Source organism: Macaca thibetana, chromosome 4, assembly GCF_024542745.1.
Source record: "Macaca thibetana thibetana isolate TM-01 chromosome 4, ASM2454274v1, whole genome shotgun sequence".
Taxonomy (NCBI): Eukaryota; Metazoa; Chordata; class Mammalia; order Primates; family Cercopithecidae; genus Macaca; species Macaca thibetana.
In genome coordinates, this window is record NC_065581.1 from 26,706,758 (window position 1) to 26,711,356 (window position 4,599).

General features: G+C 40.6%; 1 non-coding gene across 1 annotated transcript; it reads left to right on the plus strand.

Annotated features, from left to right (window-relative positions):
• The first annotated feature begins 4,189 nt into the window (after positions 1-4,189).
• TRNAA-AGC (transfer RNA alanine (anticodon AGC)) lies at positions 4,190-4,262 on the plus strand. Its single transcript has one exon. It is a non-coding gene; the product is annotated as a tRNA-Ala (tRNA).
• Positions 4,263-4,599: the final 337 nt, after the last annotated feature.

Below are 4,599 nucleotides of genomic sequence, written 5' to 3' on the forward strand. Positions count from 1 at the left end.
CACATACATGTACACTGGCATGCAGGAATACACATGTCCATACATACGTGTGCGCATGCACACACATGCCTACACACATGCATGCGCATACACACACAAATATGTGTGCAAACACATGCATGTACACACATACATAAATAACATATGTGTGCATAGATGCACGTACACACATGCACACACGTGCACATACATACGTCCATACACACATAATGCACGTATACATATGTACATACATGTAGGCACACATGAGCACAATGTATACATGTATGCATATGTATATGTGCATACACATGCACACAATCGTACATGTGTATACACACATGCATAAATACACACCTGTATACACACATGTATACATGTTTAAACACATACATGCAAACATGCATGTGCACATTTATATATACACGAATACCTACACACAAACATGCAAAAATTCTGTGCACACACATACATGGACACACATGCATGCATGCACACACACGCATGTGTGCCTGCAGACATGCATATGCAGACACATGTATACACACATGCATACACGCAGATGCACGTGCACATGGGTGCACACACGGTACATACACACGTGTAGATGCGCATGCACACATGTGCACACACATGTATAATGCACATGTGTTCACATGTACATGCGAGCATTATGCATGTGTAGATACATGTCTACAAGCATGATACATGCACACATACATGCACACACATGTATAGTGCACATATGCATGCGCATGTACACACATTTAGACATACATGTAGATGCATATGTACATGCATGTATACATACGCATATACATCTACACATGCATGGACCCACACATGCATGTACACCTGCATACTGTGCACACAATACATGTATACAGATACATGTGTGCATACACGTGAACACACATGCATGCATACACACATGCATTTGTAGATACATGTGTACATGTGTGTACACACAGACATACACATATGCATCCACACATACAAGTATACACATGAGGTGGCATTTTCAGCTTTCAGGAGGACAATCAGGGACTCTGTCATCTTGACAACTTTAGCCTCGCCTTCTTCTAGTCATCTTGCCAGAACACCTGTGCCCATGTTTTCCTAACACTGTCATCAGAGTACTTTTACCATCAAGGCATCTGGGGGTTAGGAGAGCTTTTTGCACAGAAGGCTAGTTGGCTTCGTTGGAAAACTGATGATACATGAGGACTGGGGTGGTCAATCCCTCACAGGTTTCTTCATATGAAAAATGAGGACTGTGGGATTCTCTGGCTGGATCTCAGCACCTAGAGGTGGATCCGGGCAATAGGAGCTGCTCAGCAAGTATTAGCTACTGCTTTGGTTGCCTTCTCCCTGTGGAAAACTGGCCTCTTACATTGAATTTGTATCATAGGCACTCATGAGGGGCTTGACTGTATCAATATCTGATGACAGATTTTAGTGCAGTTCTGTTGTCGTGCTGATTTGCTCATTTGGTAGGTAGCATCCAGCTTCTTGTGAACATTAAAATGAAATAAAATAGATTATGGAGGAAAAGAATACAGATACATACTAAGGTATTATTTTCCAGACAAAATGGATTTGGATAAAAGAATCTAATTAATAATTTGTGCATAATTCTTTTAAAATTCCTTTGAGTCCTTTTTTTTTTTTTTTTTGGCCTGTTTTTCAAGTCTCTGATTTTTGTCACCCTTCTCCCATCAGGTCAGAGAGATAGCCAATGGTCAGAAGGAATCTTCCAGCAACGACCATAGCACTTTCTCCTGCCTGCAGATACATCTTTTTATTCAGCCATTATGGGAAGTAGCAGCACCATCCAGTTCTCAGAGAGCAAGCTCTGGGATAACTGAGCTAACCCCAGTTGCTAATCTAAGATAATCCCAGTTACCCCAGTGGATTTACAGATTGAGGTTAAAACCTAGCAGGGTTCTCTTCCTGGAAAGGACAGCCTTCCCTCTAAGGTTTCAGATAGACCCTGGGTGAGGAAAGGGCCCTAAATGGCTTGAAAAATTGAATGCCCTTTAGGCAAAGCAGGAAGCCCTGCTATGGAAGAGCATCATTTGAACATAAATCAGGTTATCAGTACAAACAGAGTGTTCAGGAGGTCAAGATGGTTAAGCAGAGAGCCTGACCAGAATGTCCGTGGTGGAGAGAAACAATCTTGTTGGGAGAAAGATGACAATAATTGGAGACTTAGAATAAAGGCTGAAAATGATTCAAAGAAACTGCAAAAAGAATAAGGCATAAATCGTTTACTATATTATGTGGTGCAAATCTCACCTTACTATGTGTTTGTATTCTATTCCTCCACAATCTTTATTTCATTTTGATGTTCAAAGAGACTTGTGGTGCCAATTAAATGAACAACACAGCTAGTGACAACAGAAATGCACTAAGAAAAACTCCCTCATCAGCTCTTGAAAGCAGGTTCCTTAAAGATGAACAATATTCCACATACAAGGATTTTTCAGCACCAAACATTAGAAATGGAAGTGAATGTTTATTATTCTTTATATAAGTTGGTTGATATGACTTTTCAGCTTCCCTCAGTATCATTATCCAAATTTTGTATATGACACTAAAGCTCAGAGGAGTTAAACAATTTTCCTCAAATCACATAGCTTTAAATGGGAAAACCAGATATGAAAAGCAGATTTCTTTCTAAACTAAAAAATAAAATAAAATAAAAAAACCCATGAACTCTTGCTTTACCTTAGCACATATTCTCGCCATCTGTTTTCTCCACACCAGGTCATTCATGTAACATTTACTCACATAACAAACACAAATAAATGAGTGGATTCATTCATCAGATATTAATTCAGAAACTCTTTTGTGTCTACAATACTAGGCTCCAGCCTTCCCAGTGTCTTTGTCTCCTTTCCCTCAAATCTCCCCACCCAAGGTCTTGACAAATCCTATAGATCCCTCCTACACAAAGTCTCCAGAATTTTTTCTTCCTTTTCACTCACCTCTGTTGTCATCCATGCTACGGTGTTTAAGGAGGATGTATTCTGCGCCATGAAGTGTGATGGGCACAGGCGATGCAGAAAGAGTCCTGCTATCCACCTCAGGAGCTGACACAATAAATGAAGGTAAACCTCAATCCTTTAATATCTTTGTGACTTCTTTCCCCTTAAATCCAATTCCTGTTTTCTTAGTTCAAGCTCTGACATTCAAAACTAAACACTTTTCTCTAACATGTTGCTTTAATTATTTAAGCCTTTTGCCTGGGACTTTTTCAATTTCTCTTAAGTTTTCATAAAACTCTCCCACTCTCCCAACATATCTCTAAGTAACCAGACTTTTCAATCACTGCTTCCCTCAATGTGTATTTGACACACACACACACACACACTCTCTCTCTCTCTCTCCACTTAAATTGAACAGGTTTATTTATTTACACAGGAATTCCTACAAACAGCCCAGTTTTCTCCAACGTATGTCCACTCCTTCTCTGCATAGCTCAATTTTAATTCTTACACTCTGATATTTTATATATTCTTACACTCTGATATGATCTTGTCTCTTATTCTTTATGGCTCTGCTCTGTAATTTTGTTGTTGTTGTTCTGACATATAGTTGGACATGTAACTTGTACATGACACACCTTAGCAAGGAGGCAACCCATATCTCAGATGTAAGTGAAAGAAGCACTCTCCTGGGGTTTCCTAGGGGAGTGGTCAGCATGCTAGCCTCATTCCTGAAAGGGCCTAGTTATGAAAACAACAGGAGCTTTTTGCCTTCCAGAAATCTGTACCATCTCACAACCCCTGACAGTCTCAGCCACAAGGAACAAGTGATAATGCCATCCCACCTTTATAACCACACACACAACACACACTCTCATACAAAATCATTTAATCATTTTAAATTATTTAATCATTTTTTAAAAATCAGTGACATTTTAGCTGGGCAGGTCTAGGCAGGTCCTCCTTTGCTGGGACATGCCTTTTTCTGTCCTGGAATACCCTAAACTTGATATTGTGGTAGCACGAGTTTTCCCTTTGTGACTTTATCCTTATTCCCTTTTCTCCTCCTTCTTTGCAGGGAATGAGTAGACACTGCACTGTTGCCCTGGCCCATCAATTAAAAGATCTGCTCTTAGTAGAGCCCTGCTTTTGCGCCGAAGTCCCTGAAATCACCTGTGTTCCATGCCACCCACTAAGGATAAATAAAGCTCCCCTGATGTGGGGAATTAGCTCAAGTGGTAGAGCGCTTGCTTAGCATGCAAGAGGTAGTGGGATCGATGCCCACATTCTCCAAGCTTTATTATTTAGGTCTCCAAACCCGAGTCAGTGTCTGAGAGCAGGATACTGCTTTAGTTCAAGACATAGGAGCAGCAACAATACAGGACTGGTGATGGCTTCCTCCTGGCATTCAGTACAGTGTAGATCTACCGTGTAATTAATTTTCTGTTTCTTTGAGGAGTTGTGAAACCAAGGGACATATACAATTGCTCTTTTCTCCCTGTTTCTGCCTGCAGCTTGAATGTGAGACAATTGTGAAAAGTGCCGCTTGGGTAAATACAGCCCTGGCTTTCTGGTGAGAGGACTGAAACCAGGATGTGTCAAGTAACTAGAATGTGCCTGGACAGATACT